This window comes from Scomber japonicus, chromosome 10, assembly GCF_027409825.1.
Source record: "Scomber japonicus isolate fScoJap1 chromosome 10, fScoJap1.pri, whole genome shotgun sequence".
Classification (NCBI taxonomy): Eukaryota; Metazoa; Chordata; class Actinopteri; order Scombriformes; family Scombridae; genus Scomber; species Scomber japonicus.
The window spans coordinates 14,030,596-14,056,518 of record NC_070587.1 but is presented as its reverse complement, the minus strand read 5'-3'; the positions used below and the strand labels follow the sequence as shown (position 1 = coordinate 14,056,518).

At 39.5% G+C, this 25,923-nt stretch overlaps 1 protein-coding gene across 3 annotated transcripts in view; it reads right to left on the bottom strand.

Moving 5' to 3' along the window:
* Positions 1-25,923, bottom strand: part of ptprub (protein tyrosine phosphatase receptor type Ub) — a 159,916-nt gene that overhangs the window by 84,262 nt on the left and 49,731 nt on the right. The window lies entirely within an intron of this gene.

The window sequence follows — 25,923 nt, the reverse complement described above, 5'->3', positions numbered from 1 at the left end:
ACTTAACCCAAGACGAGGCCACAGTTTAGTGCCAGACCGATAAATCTGAAGCAGACACTGATAGGCCGCAGAGTCATCATAATGACAGGCAGGCTGGAGCCAAAGGCAGGAGGCTGCAGTTTCGCCCATCCCAGAGGTGTAATGTGCTTGTGATTAACTGTCAATCCCCCCCTGTTTGGTGGGCAGACATTCTATCTCAGTAAAAACGACTCATCATTGTGACAGCTACTGTATCCCTGACCTTGGCCTCTGAAGAGACTGCCGCATATAATTTATTGGGATTTCCGGAGATGTAAACAATTAATAGAGAACCATTAGATATTACTTTTATCTGAAAAAACATATTCATAGTGTTGGGCATTGAGGAGAGGTTCAAATTGAAATAGAAATTCCAATTTAAAAGGAATCATTAAAAATGTTTAAATTATATTTTGCATATTGGTTCCTACTGTAAGCTCAATATAACCCTTTGAAGCTAATCAGCTGTAAGTCAGGTTGCACTTCAAACCTGACCAAACATGTAAGGCACCACGGCATTGATCTGAAGGACTGTACAGTGTTTGATGTCTGTTTGTGTCATCAGCAAGTAGAGCCAGGGACACCAAGCTGTGATGCACCCTCTATGTATGTTACTATATTCCTGTTGTCATAGTACAGACACTCTAACTTCTGTGTCGTGGGGCCTTTAAAGTGTTGCTTTACTTTTTCTACTTTTTCTTGTTCAGCAACATACAACTCTTCAGCTGCAATCAGACTAAAAACAGCCCTGTGTAAAACAAGGGGCTGTGTTGGTGTGGCGTGTTGTTTAAAGTGCCAGTGAGATGATGAAACACAATCCAGCAAGTCTGGTCGGAGAAACACATTACTGCGTTTAAAGGCTTATCAGAAAAACAGCGGTTTGTAATAACCACAGACTGGATTTTACAAGTCTGGAAAGTTATCATGCTGAAACCCAGTTTAGTAGTGCACACGTGAAATGCGTCTGTGTGAAATGGCCTTTACAATGACAGCACACAATGTCACTGAGGGAAAGACGAGCCAGAAAGCATTCAAAACACAAGAAGCAGAATCTTCAGTAAAAATGACTTTGAATTGACTTATTTTAATGAAACAATTAAAGTCAAAGTAGATATTTTCGTTATCTAAACATTTGACCTCTTTTTTGCCATATTGGAATTGATATTGGGAATCAATGAGAACCATTATTGATAAGCATGTACTTACATATGCATACATATACAGTACATGCATTCAATCAGAGAAATAGAGAAGCAGAAAAGTACAGACAAGTGTCAACAGTCTTTTAAATGAAGGACAATTTGACATGTCACAGTAGAAAAAACACAGGTATAAATGATCAAATGAATGATGGCTGAATTCATTTAGTTGTTTCAGTTTCAGGCTCCTAGTAACGCTGTCACTTGCCATTGCTTACTGTGACACTTTGGTTTTCTTACTATGAGAAGTCAAAATGCCTGCAGAGAGAAACGCCTGTTAATTGTTTTTCTTTTAAATTAAATATTAATCTAATGCACCACCTTCAATCTCCAGACAACCTAGCTACTTTTAGCTTACATCTCTCTCCAAAACAATGGTAATGTCACAAAGTCCCTGCTGGACTGCTGGATGCAAAAACATGCTGCTTTTAAACATTTTACATTATTTTTTCATTGATGTGAGTCCAAAATAGTATTGAGGTGAAGGGAAAATGTCAGAGACGGAATTCTTAAAACTTGGTCAAATAATATTAAAACATCCAATGCACATGGCTAGAAACCACTAAAGGCACACTTTTTAATTATGGCTCTGTTCCCAGTAAGTGTGTCAGTAAACTATGTATGATACCATAGATGGGATGAATTCATTAATAATAACACATGTCAAAATGTTTGTTGTGTGTTAGTGTTACTTGATTAATCCTCATGGGGAAATGTATCATATTGATTGACCCATACCAATGACATAAGCCTTACTCTTCATACCTGACATGCAGTTGTTTTTGAAAGGGGTGAAGCCCACTGGGATAAAATCCAAACCACACACAAAAAACAAGAGAGGCGGTATGAACTCTGGGCGTCCTTGTGACTGAGCCGCTGTGCTGCCAGTTAACAGAAGCCAAGGACAGCCATTTAGGAAATATGTTCCTGCATATGCAAAGCTGGAGGAATTCAGTATTCATACTGGAGTATTCTCAAGATATTTTATGCAAATTAATGAATGCAACAAAGTGCCATAAGCACTGCTCAGTGACTGTGGTTGTCGCTCGATGAGAAATGCCTGTTGTTTGAAAATAAACACCTGCTGTGTGTTTAGATGGCTGTGTGGCAATGTAAAGGAAGACAATGAATACAGTAATTAGAACATTGTTCAGTAATACGTAAACTATAATAAGGCCTTCAAGGTATTCAGTGAAGGCCTAAGAAAAAATTAATTTTTGTACTAATATATATATGCAGGGCCTTTGGTGGCTATAAGGAAGGCCTGTGTAATTCAAGTCAATGTGGGCATAAATTTGAGTTTGACAGTTGTCTTAGCCAATCATATTTCATTTAGTTATGGACGGGACCATATCACAACATCTCCTGGGTATTCGCGAATACCTAGCGGATAACATATATATAAGCGACCGGTCAATCTAACGGCTAACGATTATTTTACTTTCATTCCAGCTAAACAGTTTCATTTAGTTTTTTTAAATAAGTGATGTCATCATAGCCAGCTTTGAATGACTGTTTTTTCAGTTAGGGCAAAGAAACCTATAAGGCTGCGTTCACACTGCAGGCAAATCTGATTCAAATCTGATTCCTTCTCAAATCTGATTTTTAGGCCACACTGTTTTTAGCAAGTGTCCAAATCAGATTTGGTTCTGTTCAAACTGGGCCACATTAATGACCAATCTGACAGGTTGCTGTGGCAACGTTGTCGGAGCAGAGGCGTCATCTAAAGTGTATTGTGTCATTTTTTGTCATATAATTGCGACAGCTTCGACTGATCCGAGCCATCTCCCCAAAGATTAAGAATATGGTTTGGTCCTCTGTCCATGGACTGATATTTTCGACGTCCTCCGTTGCCTCCAGTGATGTCAGCTAGCAACAACAACTGGAATAAGCGCGGGTCTGGTGTCGCATAGCGTGACGTAGCGTAGAGACGTAGCGTAGAGACGTAGCGTAGAGACGTAGCATAGAGACGTAGAGAGACGTCACGGACAGTCAAATCTGATATGAGTGTTTGGAGCTGTTCAGACTCACACACATCTGTCCAAATGGGATTTGAAACTACTTCCCAATCAGGTTTCAATCTGGTTTGCAAAAATCGGAATTCATGTGATTTAAGACTGTTCAGAATTCATAAGAGCCATCCGGTTCTGGATTTTGGCTTGCAGTGTGAATGCAGCCTAATATGCTGAACATCCATGTGACATGGCTCTGGCTATTATTTGCTATGTTTAATTTTTTATCGCTCCATGTGGTCCCATTGAAGGCCCAGGGTCCAGGTCCACAGTTCGCCACTGATAAAACCAAAGAGTACAGAATACAAACATGATTTAGCTTCTTTTGTTGTCAGGTTCTATGGAATCTATGGAAATAACTGGCCAAGCACACACTGAGCCTTTGTTTTCAGCACACAGCCGTAGGTACGCAACTATGCACACTAAATGCAATGAGGAGTGATTAAAACAGACACAGGGAAAACAAATGTGCACTCGATATTCCTCCTGACTTTCTCTTCCCTTCACTGCATGTAATCTGATGCCCTTTTCCATCTAGTTTCTTTTTTAATATTCCTCTCCCAAGATTAAATTCTGTTTTTAAGTCTTATTCTGTTTCTCTCTCTTGTTTCTGTGTACCTTGAGGGAATTAATTAGAGCTGGTCACAGATGAGGGGCTAGGCAGGGTCAAGTACTGGGATGTGTGCCCTCCAGCATGGTGCTGGCCTCTCAGACTGAACTGATACAGAGCACGTTACAATAAGGCTGAATATACATTCAGTGCATGGTGAAACAGTTATTTACTTAATCTGCATTTTGATGATAAAGTGTGTTCTTGTAAATGGAGAAATAAAAAAACAATCACCGCTGAACACTTCTTTCCTCTTGGTATTCTGTAGATCTGTTTTCTGTTGTCGGCAAATCACAAGGGAATGTCATACACAAAGTTTTCAAAGTGATAAATTTACAGAATGTCAGTGTAGCCATCTCTAGCAATTCTGAAAAAGCACTGTAGTTTTTCCAAAGCTCACTTTAAAATAATCAATAAATCACATCACACAAAACCTTTTTTTGTTTTTTTTCCTGCAAAACTCTCCTAGTTTTCAAATCTCAACGGACAACTCAGACTCTACTTCTCCTCGTTGCCAGGGCTTTTATCTGCACCTCTTGCTTAAAAAGGATCAGAAACTGTCAACTGCCAAACTCTGAAGAGCAGCAGCATGGCCATTAGGCAACCATGGAGACTGCTGTGCTCGCTTTCAGAGGGTTTGTGAGAGAGCAGCCCTGAAAAGCACTGCCAAGCCCCAGCCTCAGGGAGCTCCTCTGAGCTCAGGGCCCTATTTCTGCCTCTACATCCAGGCTGCATTCATCAGCCAGTCTGTCTGCAATCAACAATAGAGCCAGATGGACAGGAACCGAAGGATCCACCGGCTGGCTCTACAGTGCATGCAGCCAAGAAGTACAGTGCTCAGAAATAACTTTGTTAAGCCATGAAGACCTTAGTTTCACAGTTCTTAACAGGTGCACAGGCAGAACTACCTACCTACCTAGCTCCTGGTCGTTTGTTTTCTTACAGATAGGGTTTGCAGGTCATGTTTTTTTGAAATACATACACACACACATATCATACATACTGTATATATATATAATTTTGCAAATGTCATGTACTCTGTCATTGTTTTTAACATGTTTCCACACAGAGAAATCTAGTCTTCAATCTTTCCACTTGTGTAAGACATGTGGGGGATGGAATTTAAATACAAAATGTCATGTGTGAACAGTGGAATTTAATGGTTTACTCAAAATGTATAATTAATTTTCTGCAGTCTCTCTGAGGTAGAGTATAAAGGATTATTAACACAGTACCAGTCAAAAGTTTGGATACATCGTCCCATCCACTTGTATGAGAAAGTGTGTCCAAACTTTTGACTGGTACTGTGTTTAAAAAAAGATGAGCAAGGCAGAGTGAGGGCACTTTCACACCAACAGCAGTTGATGCGCACTAAACAGTCCATTCGGACCAAAAGCTCTTAGTTTGGTTTGTTTTCGTTGGTGTGAAAGCATCAATTGCACTCAGGTGTGCACTAAATCAAGCGGTCCGAGACCTCCATAAAGAGGTGGTCTGGGTCCGCTTGACTCCGCACCAAATGCCGACCTACTGGAAGACGAGGGAACAATCGGGCCAATCTTGATTTGTTTGGAGGTGTGAACGCGGACCACACCGCAGCCTGTATGCTACATAGTAACAACTTTACTGCCTGGTGTGGACCAAATATTCAAACTAGTGGTGTGAAAGCGTCCTTAGTCTGATCTCATTCTGATTGCCATGGTGAAACATGCAACAGTAGTGAGTCTATTTTACAACCAGCATACCTGACATGTACAAGGAGAGCTGAGAATATGTCTTATTGCATGTAGCCTTTTTCTGAATGCATAATGTAGTTATTTTCAGGACAGCAAGGCAAAGATTTGGCAAACATGCCCATCAACTCTTTTGGGTTGTAAAGATAGCCGATTCATATTTCCTTAATGGTCTCATACCATATGCTCAGGTATCACTTTACTTCCACTCAGTGCAATAGTATGTAAACATTTGGGTCCCCATGACAAATAACACATTTTGGTGAGTTTTAATTGAAAAGATATAAACACATTCTCTCTAGGATATTGGTGAAAAACAATGCACAAAAAATATGCACATCATTGTAGCATGTGCTAAAGTTTGGGCACCCTAAGAGTTCCGAAGTCTCAGATTATTTTTACAAGGTTTCAGATAGGGTCCCTCAATCAGTTCGTTAGGCCTAAGGCATATCAATAATTGTCATTAAGGAAATGCCAGCAGGTGCCAATTTCAAAGCTTTAAAAATACTCTTACTTTTCCAACCCTGTGCAAACACTCAGCAACAATGAGTTCCTCTGAGCAGCTGTACAAGACTGAAAATGAAAGTTATTGATGCCCACAGTGCAGGGCTACAAGTTTACAAGAAGATAGAAAAGTGTTATCAGTTTACAGAGTGAAAAATGTAATTAAGAGATGGCAATTTAGGGCCACTGCGGAGGTCAAGATGAATTTTGAAAGATCAACAAAACTCTCAGAGAGAACTGCTGGTATGCTAGTCATAAAGGCAAATAATAAAATAAAAAAAACATTTGATTTAGCAGACTCAGGAGTGGAAGTGCACTGTTCCATTGTGCAATAATGATTGCACAAACAAGACCTTCATGAAAGAGTCAGATGAAGAAAACCTACCTGTGTCCTGGTCATAAAATAAAAAAAGCCTGATGCATTTTAGAAACAAGTGCTGTGGACTGATTAAATTAAAATAGAACAAAAATTAGCCACAATACGCAAATGTATGTTTGGAGAAAAAGAGGAGCAGCATTTTATGAGAAGAACACCTTGCCAACTGTTAAGCATGGAGGTGGGTCTATCATGCTTTGGGGTTGTGTTGCAGAAAACACTGCACAGGTGGAGAGAAGAATGGATTCCTCCAAATACCAGCAAATTCTGGAAGCAAATATGCCACAGTCTGAAACAAAAAATCTGAAGCTGAAAAGAGGATGGCTGAAAACAGGATAACAATCCTAAACATACCTCGAAATCCATCATGGACTATCTCAAAAGACACAAGCTGAAGGTTTTGGAATGGCCCTCACACTCCGCTGACTTAAACATAAATGAAAATCTGTGGGTGGATCTTAAAAGAGCTGTGCATGCAAGACAGCCCAAGAATATTCATTAAAATATTATATTGAATATTATATTGAAAATCCCAAATACAAGAATTGAAAGACTTTTATCTGGTTACAAAAAGCGTATGCAAGCTGTGATATCTGCCAGAGGGTCATCCAAACTATAACATATTTTTGTTCATTTAATTTATGACATAAAAAGTAAGGCATTAATGTTTGCTGAATATTGTTCCTTTCATATCCTGGAGAGACTGTTTTTATATCTTTTCAATTACACACAACTTTCATACAACTATATTTCTATGGCATAACAAAGCTTTGACAAACATTCCTCAGTTAAACTGTTCTTCACATATATCTGATATATCCCATGAACTAGCATGGTCTTTTTTGCTTGTTTGTTTTTTTCCTTTCCTTTTCTTTCGTTTCATTTTGTTTTTTTCCTTGCTGTCTGATATTATTATTTTATTATGCTATGTAAGTCACACATTATTCTGTAATATAATTTTGTAAAATGCAAATAATAGAAAATCACCATTTGACCACAGATTCTACTTTCTTACTGCATTTTCCAGCAGTCCTTCAGCTAAATTTGGCAATAGGCTTTTACTCAACTTTAAAATAGCACAAGTCCCAAAGAAGACGGCTGACTAATAACCAAAACAGAAGATTCTCAGCCATCTGCTTGCTGGTGTGCCTTGCGTTTAAAGAGCTGGAGGTCTTATGAGACCAAATGAGACGCACCTGGGAACAAAGCAGACATTTCTTCTTTTTTTACACAAGTTCTTTTTCTTTTAGCATTTCTGCTTATTTAAAATAGGCAATGAAGTGGCAGACAAGGACCATGGTGAAGACAGATGTGGGTATGACCAAGTTCCCTGGCTGGAATTGAGCCAGGGACGTTGCAGTTATTTGGCATGCGCAGTAACCATTCAGCTATCAGGACACTACAGACTGTACATTTTTGTGGTGCTGCGTCCTACCAAGCCTCCCAGGGCACAAGGTTTCTGTGAGATGAAGGCGAGCAGAGCCGCAGGAAAAGAGGAAAAAAAAGGAGGAGCCCGAAGCCAGCAGCATTAGAGACAAGCCTTTGAACTGGGGAGTGGGCTAAACCTTCACGCTTAAGACGTCAGAGGGAGGATTTACAGCTGCACCCTGCCACTGTAAACAACCAGGCCTAGACCATGTGGCCATCCACACACACACACACACACACACACACACACACACACACACACACACACACACACACACACACACACACACACACACACACACACACACACACACACACACACACACACAGATACATATGCACATAATATTTCCTGCAGGGTACTATTCCAACATGCACACACACACTGTATTCAGATACTTGTGCATGCACAAACAACAGACAAAGTAATTACACTGTGCCAACACACACGCTGAAATGTGGGAGCTGACTTAAGCCTTCCCTCATTCGCTATGTCTTTGAAGTGCTCCTCTGCTCCTCTTGGTAGTGTAAAGAGGTTCGACCCACTAAAGCCCGTGGAAACAGGATTAGTCTAGCCCCGCTTTCTAATTAATTGTCGGGATGTTTGGCTAATAAATCTTGGTTATCTGGTCCTCTAATCGTAGCTAGAGATAGCACGACTCTGACCCAGCCGCTGGAATTTTGAACAGTCTGTGCTTTCTGTAATCAAGCTCAGAGAAATGTGGAGGGAATATGTGCTTCATTTTGCTCCTCTCCTAATTCAATTAAAAAAGATAGGCCAGTGCATTGCGGAAATTGTTGTGCATCGTTAGATTAGCCTCTAATTGGCTAGCTGTATTCTTAAGCAACTTCAGGCTGTGTTTTTTTTTTTTACTTTTCTTGACACAGTTCAAGAGAGCGCAGGATTATGACGGGAGGCAGTAACTCTACAAAAAAACAAGGTTTGTCTCACTGCAGAGCACCTGAACTTGTCACAACTGTGTAGATACACAGCGTGTCTTGAGGCTGCCATACTGGCAGACATTTGAGTAAGAAAAGACACCCTCACACACCCAGAGGCACATATGCCAACAGCGATGAGAACAGTTTGGGATAACAGTAGCCGGTGTTCGGCTCACCCTGCCCTGCCACAGACAGCTTGCCTCTGCAGAGAATTGCAGCCAAGATCTTAGTCTAGCACTCCGAGTCTGTGTGAGTAGGCACTTATTTAACTGCCGTGTCATCTCATTCTCAATATCCTGTTACAGCTGGGTGTGAAATAAAACTGAAAGGAGTAGGCAGGGATGGAATATTAGAATAATCAGAAAATTGTGTGTGTGTGTGTGTGTGTGTGGTGGGGGGGGGGGGGCAAAGTGTGAGCAAATGAATGAGAGATAAGCTGTGAGGAACAGAGATATGGATGAAAACGTGCAGTGCTCTGAAGGCTTGATTCCATCGGGTGCGTCTGCGCTTCATTCCGGCTTCGATGTGGCCACCAGAGCTGATCACGGCCACTCCAATGAATTCCTGTTATACCACTAGACACACTGCAGCATTTCTGAAGCGTCCCAGAGGTGTCTCTCCTCTCTGCTCAACATGTGTGCCAAGTCTATTTTTGACGAAAGCCACGTCAAACTGTACAGAGCAGATGAGCAGGAGCAAGAAGTGAGAGAGAATTTGGTCAATACCTAAAATGAAACACTCTGTGCAGACTCTCGATTGTATCATATCACTACATCAAAATTACATCATAATGGGTGACACCAGGCCAGAGGATATTTGTCACTATTGACAGCAAGAGGTTGATCTTGGAAGTGGAAAATCACAAAAGATTTTATGACACCACTGCCCCAGTCCCTGGCTTCCTCTCTAAGTAGAGGGGTTTCTCTCTTCTCGCTAGCGCTTCCAGAGTATAACCCTCCAGTTCTGAAACTCCCAGTGGGATATGACACCGTGCGGAGGACAGAACAAAACCATGTCACAGACGGAACATGAAGCAGCCGTGCCCAGTGGAACTAAGGCATGAGAGCGATGAAAGGGAAAATGTGTGTGAGCCTGTAAGTGTGTGTAAAAATTGGTGCATGTGATCCTGGGCTGGGATGACTCATCTGCTCCCAAAGAAGCCTCAGATAAATTAGGTTAAGCGATGTGCAAATCCCGCAGCTGTTTGTGGGAGCAGTGTAAAGGGGCATCCAGCTGCGTATCCCAGACTGTCCCTGCCACCTCAAAGAGAACACATCAGAAGATGAGAGGAGCCCCTTTGCCTCCCTGCAAAAAAATCATGTTCACAAGAAAGACTTTGGAATCTCATGTTTCCCACAAGCTGGATTTTGATTCCCTGTTTTCTCTGCAATGAAAAAAATTACAAGCAAAGCATATAAAAGAATATGAGTTTCCACTGAAATTATGATTATGGCTTTTTCTATTGCTCCCTTTAGAGATCATGGCCCTTAGCAAGGTGACAACGAAGCAGCCCAAATAGCAGTGGGAGCTGGAACTTCATAATTGTACTGTCACAATAAAACTGATGCAGCGCTACCAGATTTCAGTTTATGGCATCGCCTCAAAACTCACATAAACTGGCAGAAAAGCAGCTGATTCTTCAAGCATGGCTGCCTTGCGTTTCTTTACATAAATCAATTACTGTATATGCAAAACAGACTGTATGCACACGTGATGGCGTGGCTGTGCATTCAAGCGCCCCTGCCAAGTTTATTCAAGCATGTGTTGAGTTTGTGTGGTGCCAATTTACTGCACTTGCCATCGTCCTCCTTCCTATCATCTGATATTAATATCGGAACAAATGCTGTCAGACAGCTCCTAGTGGTGAACCCCCAGCAGTCATTAGCTGTAACAACCTGGGAGTGTTCCTCGGAGGGACATGCTCTTCACTGCGATTACAAACAAAGAGAATGTGGTGTGCGTGATGCCACAATCCAGCTACCTCGCCAGCACTTCTGATGTTTTTTCTATGCTATAAATATTCTGAGCTTTTTTTTTTCAGAGCAATTGTGAGGCTTCAAGATGTGGCTCGTGGAGGCATCTGCAGCCACATTTTGATCATAATCGCACAAGACTTTACTTTATGCCATTCACACTATAATTGCAGTCAATATATCTAAAGGTTGGAAGAACCAAACAGATTTGATGAAGGCAGTAAAAGCAGTAATAACTGGGACTGTGAAAGAGGAATCCAGTGTAGTAATCCTACAGATGCCAAAAAAGCACACACGAGGCACTTCTAAAAATGAGTATATCTCATTTCTGATGCTGCTGTAACCCCTATCCTCTTTATCCATCTAGCCTGACATTTATAGTCATTGCTGAAAATATGTTTTATCTGCACCACATCCCATGTAAGAGGGGCTCCTTTGTTTCTCGCACATATAATCTCTTTCAGACACATTACCATCCTCCACTCACACCCTCCAACAACAGTTAGGAATTCCAATGTAAGCCTTCCCAGTCTAATTTGTCTTCTTTCTTTTTTTCTTTTCAATTAAACAAAAGAGATGGTGTTCCTGGCATCACTATTTTTTTAAGGCTGTGAATTATAAGACAAAGTGGAATATTTTAAAGATTGGTCCGCTTGGTTATGGTGATAAAACTGGACCCCAAAATCATCCAAGTGCCTGTGTCCGATTATACGCTTCATTGCCTCATGTTAACTCTTCGTGTGGATATTATGCTAAGTGATCAAATAGAGCAAGCATGAGCCAAAGAAAGGAGCCCAGTTTTCAGCACAATGTTGGCTAGTTGGTTTATTTTTTTCAAATAAAAACAAATTATGTGGAGCTTATAAAAAAACATTTTACAGTAGGTTTAAAATGATGTCAAGCTGGTCAATTATCATCTAATAGTCACTTCCCACTCATACATTTTTTGCTTGATTTCTGAGTGCGAGAGAACCAAACAAATCTTTTCTTGACATTGGTCTTGACCTTGCCTTTGTACAACCTAAATAAATGCACAATTTATTCTGAGAGCAGCAACTAGAGGATAAAAACAAGTCAACCCAAGAGAGAGCATTGTGATACTTAAACATTGTATATACAGTACATACACAATGGTGCAAAGTGACTAAACACTATACCTAAGTACACTATTGAGGTATTTGTGCTTTACTTGCTACGTGCTAAGATTTCATGCTAATTTATAGTTTTACTACTTTACATTACATTAGTAGTTACTGTGCTTCAAATGTTTCAAATATAAATAAATATAAATTGTAAAATATGTGTAATACAGATAAACTACCCAACCGAATATAAAGATGATAAAATCATCTTCACCAGATAAATGTTTTAATGTTGAATACATGATAATGCTCATCCAAGTCATCCAATTAAACCCTCTGAAATATAATAAAATATAAAATATAATCTCAAAATAATTTGAATCATATTATTTCAACATTTTAAATAAAACAGCCTAATGTAGGTTGACACTTATCCTGCACAAATATTCAGCTTCATTTTATGGCCATCTCAAATAACACATTTTACTGAATAAGCATGATATATGTAAAAGTAAGAAGTCACATATAGGACGATACAAACACGACAGGATCGAGCCCAAAAGATTTATTTAAAATAAAAGGGCACTTAACTGCAGCTCATCCATCTTTGTTTTTAGTCAACTGTCATGTCACCTCTTCATTCAAGCCTTTCATACACTAATAATTCATTTGACAAGCAATAAGCTGTTAATATAGTGTGTGTTAATGAAGAATAATAAAGTTTGGTGAAGCTTGAGAAGGTAATTATCGACAGTCTGGTTAAAAGCAAGGAGATGGATAGCATACTAAACAGATTGGCACACATGAAACAGAGACAGAACAGGCATTTTGTGTCACTCCAATCATGCTGAGATAAATACAGTTAAATATCCCTTTATTTCAGAGTATGTCTTATATAGTCTCATTCCCACACATTCTTCTTTCCCTAAGAATAGAAAGGATAAGAGATGTAATACAGACTATTTATATCCAGGCAGCCCGGGCCGATCTATGTGAAAGACAGGCAACAAATTCAGGGAGAGATATGGACCCCTGAGACCTGATATAATATATTACTCATTGTGTATAATTCAAATAGCCATCCATCCCCGGTTAGTCATTCTGCTTGCATCAGGCCTTTCACATTCATTATCATATCAGTTAACACAATTTAATGCAAATGGCTCCACCCAGAAGCAGTGCCTACATATCAATTACTGACAATGTTGTGCACGACAAGAGTTATTATGGTAACACTGCTGAATTAAATTGCACCTGAGAGGAAGTATGTGAATGAGAATGGCAGGACGCAATGAAACATTAAGAGAGGATGTGAAAAAGAGGAATAAAATGTTTTGTCCCCACTCCTTTATTCTCTGAAGGACCCTCTTGGCACTTCATGAGTGTCTAACCAGATGCCTACTCAAGAGGCTCCTACATCTCAAATCAATGTTATTCCAACAAATGAAGATGAAATAACCTGCACTCAGAGCCCCTCCTGGCAACTGGATTGCCACCCACTATGTCTACAGAGAAAATACACTGAAATCATTAAGTCTCACAGCAGAGGGTCAATGGCTGCATACAAATTTTGCTCACGCTATTTTCAGGGATGTTTATCTCTGCCTTTATCTACCTCTTTTCAGCCTGATTATGATAAGGACACTTAAAGCATGCACTACAGTTTCACTCCTAAATGATATACCCATCATCTACACAGCTAAAGTAACTACTCATATAAATAGGGAGCAAATCCATTTTAAGAGGATTTAATATTCAAACAATGAGTTTCAAAGCTGACATAAATATTTTCACAACTTGTTATCAGATGCTGTATGGCTGTGATGTTTAAGAGAAAATGTAAGGGTGTATGGTTACACAGATCCTTTTTGAGTGCTGTTGCATTTTGTGAATCCTTCAAGGCATAACCAGTTTTCCCTGTAGGACCTCTGAGGTATGAACTAGGATCCCCATGAGACACAGGGCACTGCATTTATAAGCAGATGGTGGCAGCTTCACACTCCCACATGGGAACAGTACAGCATTTTATTTCCCCTTAGAAAACCTGTCAACCTCACAATGAAAATAAAGCACACACTGAGGAATAATGCCATTCAAATAGCAAGTCAGCATAATAATAAGTGCAACGTTTCGATCCTGTAGCAGAATGAGTTTAGTGTTGTGAGGGCATGTTTCTGTCTGGAATTTTAATAAACTTGGATGACTCAAGTTTTTAACTGACTTTTTTCATTAAGGAGCTGCTGCACTTTGACATAGATCATATAAACATTATTTAGCACACTTTGAGCTAAAACCTTTCTGTAGATACTGCATATAATTACAGAAGCTTCCCTTATTCTTTCTAGAACTGCAACTTTCAATTGATTGATTAATTAGTTGATCACATCAAATTAATTGGCAAATATGTTCATAATCAATTAACTAACAAAGGCTAACTGGTTTCTTAGTTCTCTATGGTAGTCAACTGAATGCATTGGTTTTTAGTTTGTAGACTGTTGGTTGGGACAAAACAAGATATTTTATATTGTATCTTGAAACCAGTGATGAACACATTTTATTCTTATTCTGACATTTTAAAGACCAAACAACGAATCAATTAATCAAGACAATAAACGACACATTAATCAATAATAAACATCATTGTTAGCTGCTTTCTCTGTTCAGAGGGATGCCAACATGTCATCATGTCATCATTCTCAACAAAATTTGGTGCGTCCTATAAAGTCCTGCAGCATCATTATTAATGGACGCCACTGGCAGTTAGTTTTACCCATGGGAGGACCTCCCCTGAATTTGTACTATTGATTAGCTGTTTACTTGTATGTGATGATATTAAGAAACACAACAGAAAATTGATACTGGAGAACTCCACAAAACCCTGGATTGTGGTAAATAAACATTTTTTCAAGCCTTGCAAGTACTTGTTTGAGGTTAGGGTAAAATTATCGTCATGGCCACAAAACCTCAACTAATTTTTGGTTTTGAGTCCCAATCTTTGGCAAAAAGGTTTAACATTAATCAAGCCCATCCACCACCGTGATCGCCACATACTCACCATGTTACATAAGTTACAGACATAAACTGTTTACTGCAGAATAAAAAGAGGCAATTATGTTTCCTTCATGTACTGATAAGCACACCAAAGCTAACAATTAAATGCAGACTATTTATAGTTCAAGTTTATTAGTTAAGCAAAACATAGATAGAGACAGCCAACAACCAGCAACATTTCAGCAATAACAGATCCGCAAAATGCTTCTGCTCTGCTTTTAAGCATTTCGAATTATTTGAACCAAACCTTCAGGCAACGTTAATTAACTTGTGGCCAATAGTCACATCCAGATGACCATGAAGAAACTCACAAACTATACCTTCTAGCTACAGAAACAGTATACATAAGGTCTATTTTAAGGCACAAAATGTATCAATTACACGGAGGTGATTAGATACTACATGCTGATGTTTAGGGAAAACTGTTACAGTAGCCATCATTCACTGACTCTAGGGCTGCTCGATTTTGGAAAAAATGAGAATCACGATTTTTTGGTCAAGATTGAAATCACGATTCTTCAAACGATTCTTTTTGAATTTGAAAATAAAATGCATTCATTTGGCATTTCGGCAAAAAACTTACTATCACAGAGTTTTCAAAATGATTAAACTACACAAAATGTTCAAATAAAAAATAGAAAATGTTCTTCAAATAGAAAATAATGTACAAATAAATATGTATCCAGCTGTTCAATGAATAAAATAAATATAGTAGAAAATCAAATAAGACAACTTAAATAAACTTAGATTAACTCTCTCGTGTTTAGTGCACTCACACATTTTTAATCTAACATCTTTTGTAAACGACACTCAACAAATTGTATTCTGTAAACTGATCCAGTAATGGATTAAGGCTGGAAGGACTGGCCCATCATACTAAGCACTCACTGAAACTAACTTGTCTGGAACTTCAGAATCATTTTAGGTGAATATGGCACATACTTAAAGGTTTTTTGCCAAAAACACCAGCTGTTAACATGATCAGGCTTCAGAGATGAGCGCAAGCAGGAAACAATATTTCCACTAGTGCTAAAGACTCGCTCCGACTCGCTTGTAGCACATTTTGCACATTATGTGCAAAATGTTTCGAAGAATCCGAAGAATCCGAAGTGCTGCCATACAAGAGAACCTTCCTTAAATGTTCAGCTTTGAGTTGTCAAAAAAGCGAACATTTTATAAATTAATGAAATTTCATCAAAGCAACAAATCTGGATACATCGTGTTGAGACATTTCATAAGCCTGTGTTGAAGTACTCATGAAGCCCAGAATGGTTCATGAATGAGTTGCTGTGGATATTCTGCAAATGTTCTCTCCTATTCCTAATTTATATGTATTGAGAAGCCTCAAGGCAGGCCTACATGTATATACAAACAGAATTTTAAGAAAGACTTGGAATCTATCTGCTGTGGTTTCAATCACTTGCCAAGATCCACATGCCTTAGCTCTGTGAGCATTCAGAAAGAGCTGTGGAGCAAAGTGTGGGCACAGAGGAGTAGAGCAGTGCGCAGAGGTTGGGAAATATCCAAATACACACATTCAAACTATCCACACCAGGCACAAAGTATAAAGCTTACTCCAAACTTCACAGCGCCAAAGGCAGAATGTGTAAAAAAAAAATTAAAGCCAAAATTTTCCAAATGGTCCATTTGTCAGAAGCAATGATTGCCAATAAACTTTGTACTCCAACTAATTTTGGTGATCTCTTGAAGTTTTTCCACCATAGCGTAATTTGATGGATTGCAATAACATTTGGGATACATATTTATTCTCCCTTCAGATTTAAATATAATAACGTTGGTGATCTTACCTTTTTACCATCATCAGTTCAAAATAGTTCAATTCATCCAATACTTTGATTTATGACAAAATACAAACAAAGAAACCTTCAGGCCTCTTGTAATGAATTAAGCATGTGATGATGTCAGCATGATATAACTAATTTGGTGTCTACATGGCTTGCCCTTTTTTTCATGTTGATCATTTACCTAGTAGGGTCAAACATTGCCTTTTTCAGTCCAATAAGGTTTTTGGGAGCTGTAATCCAGTGTGCATACAGGCACTTTTTTCCCTTAAAAAAGACCTGCCACAAATATTGGGCCGTTAGTCTTGTTAGGTTATGTATTTCACAATAACTTGATAAAAACCAAGGGCTGTGGGATTTTCTCAGTCAACATAAGACAATCTAATTGTTTAAATCAAGTAAGATTAAAAAACACTTACTGAAATTGAGTCATAAAGGGTTTTATTTCCCTCAACACGAAATATTTGTGGCACTGCTCACATGATTTAACCCTTCTAGTTTTACTCTAGTGTTTTAAGAGCAACACAAGCAATAAAGCAGCCACAGTAAGTCTCAGGGTTTTCGAGTCTGTCAAATACAGCCAATTGTAGCCAATTATATGTGAGCAAAATCTCCCACTTTATGCTACATAGAAGCTCCAGCGTCATTGCAATGGTCACCCACACACCCTTTTGAACCGTTATGATTCCAGTGACCATCAACTTCATCTCACCTGAGTTAAGGTAATCCACCTAGAAATTCTATTTGGCTGCTGTCCCAAGTGTGCTTTCTGAGCCTCAATTATGTTGTTAAACTAGCAACCTTACACATAAAAGCCCTCTAGCTGTCCCTCTAAAGCGACACTAATTAGATGGCAACTACAGCCAAAGGGGAGCTGCATTACCATACCTACCCATCGCCTGAGTGTCTGTGTGTGTGGCTGAGCAAAAGAACAAAAGAACTGGTCACAGAGTACACTAAAGTTAGACTGCAAGCTTCAGAGACTAGCACAACTGCCTACTCTGGAAGCCGTTCCAAATGTGCCTCTATCATTCACAGTAATGAGTCCTCTTTACCTTGTTGAGAAGAGAACTCATGACTGCTTCCCTGAATAATAATTGAATTAATGTGCTATATTTATAGGCTAAGGTGTAGAGACTGAGCTTTAAGACACTTATAAAACACTGATGATCAATAAAAATGATCTTTGCTTTGAGGTAATGAGCCAGAAGAAATGATCCCTGTGAACCACTGGTGTTTTCATTCCAATCAAATACTACTGCAGCTGATTTGACTAATTAGCTCCTCCCTCTCTAACTGAAGGTGTGTTAATTAGCCACATCTTAGCAGTGTTAATTAGCCTACCTCCTGAGCAGGCGGCAGAGCAGTCGTCCACCAATTGGAAGATTAACGGTTCGATTCCCGACTCCTCCAGTCCACATGTCAATGTGTCCTTGGGCAAGATACTTAACCCCAAATTGCTCCCGTTGCTGCGCCAATGATGTGTATGAATGGTTAGTCTCTTCCTGATGAGCAGGTTGGCATCCTGTGTGGGTAGCCCCTGCCATCAGTGTATGAATGTGTGTGAATGGGTGAATGACATGTAATGTAAAGCGCTTTGAGTGGTCATAACGACTATAAAAGCGCTATATAAGTACAGTCCATTTACCATTCAATTAGTAAAAAACAGCTGGTGGAAAGTTTGGCAGGAGTGAAAGCCTGGAGACTCTGCAAAGACACATGACATGATTCTCTTCAAGGGAATAATTATCCTATATAAGCCAAGCTAAATGATAAATATACCTCTCTAGCAATAAGTTAAGAGTGTCCTCCTCTCTTTGAGAACAAAGGATGCATTACCATCACTGGAAAATAAACAACAGACCACTTTATCTCATCTCTTATTTCATTCATCATTGCATGGCTTCAGCCTTGAAACGAAGCTTTCCCATAAAGCTGGTACTTATGTTACTGAAGCCAGAACATTAGTTTTCATTAAGGCTTATCAACCATGATTTCAACCTACAATTATTTGGATGCCCTTTGAGCTCTCAGTAATGTTTTGTTCAAAAGCACGAACAGAAGAATAGTTTCTCACTTTAGAGAGAAACTGCTTTAAACAGGTGAAGAAAGATCTGACTTTCTAAAAGCCACATTCATGTGACAATCAAGGACACAGAAATGAGGTAGAGCTCACTATTAATTGTTTAATAATAGAAATCGCTATTTGAACAGGTACAATTTTAAAATCCAAAGAGCTGCAATTTTAATTATAACTAATATAATTAATAGTGTCTTAATAAGCTGTAATAAGCCTGATTGCTGCCATCAAAATTTCAGCTGGAGCCAATTAGCATTAATTCTGTGGTTTGGCTAAACAAAAACAAGAAATCTTGGTGTTTGCGTGGTTAATATGCTCTATATCAGGGGTCTTCAACGTTTTCCAGGCCAAGAACCCCGAAACTGATGGAGTGGCGACCCCCTTACTTAAATATTAATTAATATTTAATATTTTATAAAATTGTGTTTTATATTAAACTGGTCCTATAGTGCCATGTGTAAATGTACCTTGTTATTGTGTATTCAATACTAAAATATTCAAATAATATCAGACATCCCAACCTGCAAAAAGTCATTTCAGGGAGATCAGTTCTGGGGGTGGGGGGTGGGGTTCCTGTTACACTTGGTGTCGGACCGGGTGAGGGGTTGCGATCGTTACTGGTCCGGGTGGGTTGGGGGTGCAATCAGCTATAAGGACGCTTTGCTCTCACACGCGCTGCATTTATGGTCACACAAACACACACACGCGCGCAGTCACTCTCTAGCTCATGCTCTTGCTCGGGCGTCAGGGGGCCGCTATAAATATGCGGGAGACTCTCGGAACTTCTGGGAGAGTTGGGATGTCTGTAATACACAGGTTCATATATTTATGTTTTTATTATTATTTTTAACATGTGCAAGGTACGGCCTTGTGATTGGCACAGCAGCGATAGGGGCGGGTCCTCCTCGTTGGTGGGACAGATGTTGTGAATGAACCGGTGCCCAGTTTGAAAGAGCTCCTGTGTGTCGCTGAATGTGTGCATTGCTGACTGAAAGACGTCTTCTGCCTCCATTTATCTGTTCACTACAGTGTTTTGGATTCATGTTAATGTGTAAAGACATTTCAATTTGTGGAAAACATTGCGAGGGGGAATATTTAAAAAAAAAAATCTAATTAAACTTTTGCGACCCCCCTGCAGTACTTCCGCGGACCCCCTAGGGGTCGCGGACCCCCTGTTGAAGACCTTTGCTCTATATGCATACTGTTGTTTCTACATTTTGATGATGTTTTGAAGAAGAAGAAACACCCCTCTGTCTAATTTCGGATGGGTCTTTTTGTTGTTCATAATGGACAAATGCTATGGTAATCCTTTTTCGTGCGTATATAAAATCTACTTAATTGCTTAGCTTCCTAGGAAGCAGGAAGCTCCGCAGATGTCGAACATTTTGTTTGATAGTGATAGTTTAATTTGTAGAAAATAAACACAATTTAAAATCACAATTGCAATAATCGTCAGAAAAATTTTAATTATTTGCAATGTTGAGCAAACATCTTAGTAATTCAGTGCAATTATGTTGTTTAATAAAATACAAATAGATTTCATGAAATAGCTCTTGCCCGTCAAGCAAAGCAGCACAATGAAAAGTGTATTACCTATCTAAAAATGCACAGTTGGAGAAGCAAAACTAACTCAATTTTGAATCCACAGTGAACAGTGACCTTTTTAAATGCAATGATATACTGTATTTATAGTGAATGCAGACTGCCGAAGAGGATAGGGGAGGAGGGCATTGCTGTAATAGAGTATTAAACCACGGTGAGGATGGCTGGTCAGCTCTGATAACAACACCTTTCCCACAGCAGATGTATCTGTCTCCTTGCTCTGCCTCATCCTTTCACAGATGCAGATGAATCTCAGGTCACTGTCAATGACACACACATACCTTAGTGTGCAGCTGGTCTGCAGTGAGAGGCTGAGGCCAGGCAGGGGTGAGAGGTGACAGATAGTAAAGACCAGAAGATATGACTGGAAGAGGATGCTGAAGATACAGATGGAGCACTGTCTGTGTGTTATCCATGTTAAAGTCATTACATTCAGCCAGCTGCTTCGGTAAGTGCTGAATGACCACACTGCAACTCCAAGACAATACTAAAAGCCATGTTTCACATAAGTCTTAACCTTCCTCTGACCTGACGACCCATTCAACATTATAGTCCCTTCAGACTATAAAAGATTCTGGGCTACAAGCACAATAATCTCTTGTGCTAGTAGTTAATAATACAATCAATCAACTCTGTAGCTTGTTGCGATAAACAAATAAAACTACAGCTCTTAGTTTTACAAGTTACCTTCAGCGTCACTGGACTGCAGAGGAGACATTTACAAAGAAAAAGAGAAAGAGAGAGGGAGAGAGGGAGAGAGAAAGAGAGAGAGAGAGAGAGAGAGAGAGAGAGAGAGAGAGAGAGAGAGAGAGAGAGAGAATTTCTGTATGACTCAGCTGGGAACTAAAGCCCCAGTTTCTAAACATCCAAGAGACTCTGTTTGTATGCCTGCTGAGATGGACAACTATCTAAACTTCTAGTGCTTTATAATAGCCCATGTAAACAGCACTTTTCAGGTGCGCAGGAACCACTTTATGAACTTCTAGCCCAAAAATAGTAGCTGCAGTGGAGAGTACTTACAAATGGCCAATTCCTCAGCAGATTCTCATTCTATTGGAGACAGGTGCTTTGGGGTTTTTCAATCTCCTTTTCCATATATGCATGTCTCCTTTTCATTCACTGAAACATTGGTGCCATGCAACAGTAAATTAAGTAGCATTACACTCTCTGTAGTTGTTTCTTTGTGTCTGAAAATGGGGGGGAAAAAAACATTCTGATCTTTCACAGTTCCTCAGCAGTAGTAGAAAGTAGAAATGTCCAAAAGGGACTTTTACCTTCTGTCTAGTTAATGTTGTACCTTAGTATTTGGAAAATTTGGTCAAAATGGGGAATAGGACTATTAAGGGAGTTCTTGCAGTTGTATTCAACAGCTTAGTCAGTTTATAAGAAAACAGACATGTGTTTGGTTGTCTTGTACTGTAGTTAAAATTACAATAAAATAATAAAGATTGTTGTATTTTGACAGCTATCGTCAGTAGATGCACGTAGGCTACATTTAAGCTGCGGCTACGTTGCCTTGAAGTCAGCAGAGGTTATATTGGTATTTCTCCCTCCTCTATTCTGTCTGTTATGTCTTCTATTTTGCATTCTTCGATGCTTGACTGTTCAAAGTTGATGTCTAATTGCCTCTGTTTGCCTCAGAAGAAACTGCTTTTAACTGTAGATATATAAGAGAGCTGAAAAGGTTCTGCTTTCAAACTAAAGTATAGTTACCTAAGAAATCTCTAGACATTATGTCACCCACGCAGGACCTGATGTCCACAATAATAAAGGAAGTATACAGAACCTAACAAAGTGAAAAAAGACAGCAAAATACATTGCAATTAGCGGTTTTACATCGTTTACATCCAGCCTGATACATTATAATGGATATTTCAGCAAACTTTTCACACTAATGAATCTGCCTTAATGTAAACAAGGTACACATGACATGCCAACACATTCTTCTTCACAAGATCATCATCGTGCCAGACTGACTTGTTCATTAAAAACAGAAAAAGAACTGAAGATTATCAATAGCAAGTAGACGTCTTCAATCTCATTCAAAATAGAGGAGAATGTGATATAAAAATGGGTCATTCTTATTAAGATCTCACCACATTCTATCTTCTTTTCATTTTTTTCAAGACTCTTCCCGCTTTCATGGGAGCGGTCGTCTCTAATTTCTCCTGGGAGCCACAAGCTGCTGCTATCTCAGCTGTGTTTACTAATCTTCCCTCGACACCAATTTCTCAGTCCCACAAAGTTAATACTGGTCCAATGTAAATAGCCTTATCTCATAAACTCTTGTTATCCCCCACCTTGGCTGCCCAATGTGATACATGGTTGGAAGTCAACACAGGGGGATTAAGTCAGAACAGGAAAAAAAGAGACCAGTATCTACAGTAAGGTTATCCTTCTTAAATAAAACAGTGAAAATGTCAAGGTCTACCTAACAAAGGCATACCACTTTCACTACACAATGAAACCAATCAGACGGATAACATGATCTATGCACTGTTTCAAGTGTGGAGCTGGAGGATGAGTAGATAATACATTAAACTGAATCTGTCTCCTGGTCCTCAGAGCTGATCGATTTGAGATTTGATGCTCAGAGCTTCTTGCCATTGTGTCATGTGCACGTAACAGTACCAGCCTCATTCCACCTGAGCAAGTCTGCTCCTCCAAAGGCCCCTGATCACTGTAAATACCATGGACGTAAATGTAAAATTCACTGGAACTGGCAGGTTTGAACCCAAAAAAGGGTTAGGGTTTGAGGTTCAGTTCAGTTTACTTAGTCAACAGGCAATGTCAAAACCAGCAGATCAGTCACACAGACAACAGGTCTTTTCTACAGGTCCATCTATAAATGCTTTGTTCATACAGACTGAGGACAGTCTCCCAGGTTTTGTTGTTGCAACTGGGTGGAAACAGAGAGTTTTAAAAGACATGTGCATTGCAGAACTAATCCAAAGTCTTAAGGGCAGTCCTTCATATTGGGGCCGTGACATGCAGTTTACTACGGAGGAGAATGAGAGGTGAGAACCATTTCAAGTAAGGTGTGTCCTTGACAAAATGCCAGGGGTGTAGATTTGTTAGAGGCCATTCTCACCACAATTTAAGCAACTACCGTGCATTTGGTAATCCCCAGACTTCAGTAGGTGGGGCTCTCCAATTTTCTGGTATCACAAAACTACTCAGGCAAACAAATCCGACAAGGGGCAGACAGGGAATCCAAAGTCCAGAAAGCACACAAGACAATCTGGCAGAGAACAAAGGGACTTGTGTTTATGCTGAGTGACTAATAAGGGAATGAGCTGTAGGTGAGTAGATGAGTGGGGAAAACTAGATGAACGGAATGAGGTGACAGGTGGCTGGATCTGACATGACAGGCAAGTTAGTTGAGTTCTCAATTTGCATTCTTGTCTGTACTTGTTTTTTTGTATGCTTGTCAAGGTCAAGGCAGATGGCCACCTAACTAGAGCCTGGGTTAGCTTGAGGTTTCTTCCCATTAAAAAGGGTAGCTTTTCCTTGCCACTGTTGCTAAGTGCTTGTTGGGTCTGTTTAAATTAAAATGAATAGTATGGTCTAGACTGGCTCTATGTGAAAAGTGCCTAGAGATAACTTCTGTTGTGATTTGGCGCTATATAAATGAAGATAGATGGATAGATAGATTGATTAATTGATTGATTGTAAAACATCACCAGTCACAACACAAGAACAGTGTTTATTCAAAGTTCACGTCCAGCCAAGTAAGGACAAAATTCCCAGATGTGCTCTTGCTTGTCTCATTTTACAGAGGATACATCCACAGCTGACTTGTATTGACATGGGACAGTCAAGTATCCGGGAGTCACATCCTGCCTGGACTTTCTGTTTGCGTTTTAGTTTATGTACTATTTTGAAATATTTTCTCCTTGTGTTTCTGTTATCTTTACTTCCTGTGGTTTCATCTGTGTCCCGTTTGTAATCCCAGTATTTAAGTTCAGTTTACTGTTCAGTGTTTGTCGAGTCGCCTTGTCCGGTTTGTGTGTTCTGTGCTGCTACTCCCTGTCCTGTTATGCCCTGTCATGTCTGTTCTGCTCAGCCTTGTCTGCTTACTTTGCTCTGTCTTGCCTTCCGTTTGGTTTTTCACTCACCTCAGTCAGCTTTTGTTTTTTTTGTTTTTTTGCCTGCACCATCAAAAAAAAGAAAAAGAAAACACTTTTTCTGCATCATTGCTTTTGACTTTGCTCTCTGCATTTGGGTCCACCTGCTCAGCTACTACCTAGGATACATTTTGCACCAATTGGCAGTGGTGGAGATTTTGAGCCAGGCTTGTCATTTTTGCTGTAGGACTGTGAATTTGTCACTTTATTAAATTTGAATATTTTTTCAAATGATAAAGTACCATTTAGTTTCCCAATATGTAGTCAGTTCATCTGAATATCATCTATTTGGAAATTTGCTCCAACATTTTCTGGGATCAGACAGTCATGTCAGGTGCTAGGAGCCCCACCTCTGAGCCATTCAGTGTCCGTCATCATCCAAGGGAGAACATGATCCGATGAACTAATTGGTGCAGCTCTTTGGTAATTTACAGCTGGATTTAATGTCTGTAGCATTTTGATAGATGATATAATTCCTTTCAGATGATAAATATTGGTCTCACAGATTAAATCTAACATTAGCTGCCACATTAGTTTGTCTGAATGTAAGATGAAGCTTCATGTTTTTACTGGACAGAACAACAGCGCTGCCTCTGAGGCTCTACAGTTTATGGAATGATCTCACTATACATAAATGTATTAAATGCACAGATCAGCCTATATTGAATTAAGTTTTATTTTATCAAGGTAAATAACAGCTTGGAATTTTATTATAGCTACATTACAGACAGAGTAACATAATTTGCTGCATCTCTCTGTCAGTGAGGTTTTTTTTTTAGGAAAAAAAGTGTTATTGAAGTTTTGGGTTGAGATTATTTTGTCTCAGTGCAGGCAGGCAGGTGTGTTGAAGTGGAGCCGGTGTCATCAACAAGTAAGCTGCAGATGACGTTCCAATTACAGATGGACCGTACTGCATCCTTTCTTCCTTAGAAGTTTGTACTTCCGAGTCAAACTTGCCAAGTCCGAACTACCAAGTAAACAAGTCTGAACTTGGAATACTTTGCATTGAGAAAGGCCCAATGACATGGCATGAGAACAAAAGCCCAAATGAAAATAACTAAGACTTGGGATTTGTGACAGTAAATTTTAATTAAACCCAAAGGGAAAAGTATTAATTATCCCATCGCCTGCCGTGAATTGGCTGGTGGCTGCGGGCAGATTCTCACACTGAATGCTGATGACATGGAGGTAAATGAGGTGCAGTTTAAGAGTTAAGAATTGAATTTGAGATTTATCAAGTTCAGGATCCAAATTGGATATATGCCTGGAGGCAGGGAGGATTTTTAGTCCTGTATATCATAAATATCACAAGTACGAAGCTTTTAAAAATAACACCACTTCTCCCTGCAGGACGTTTTTGACCATTTTCAAAGGCTATTCAAGTTGA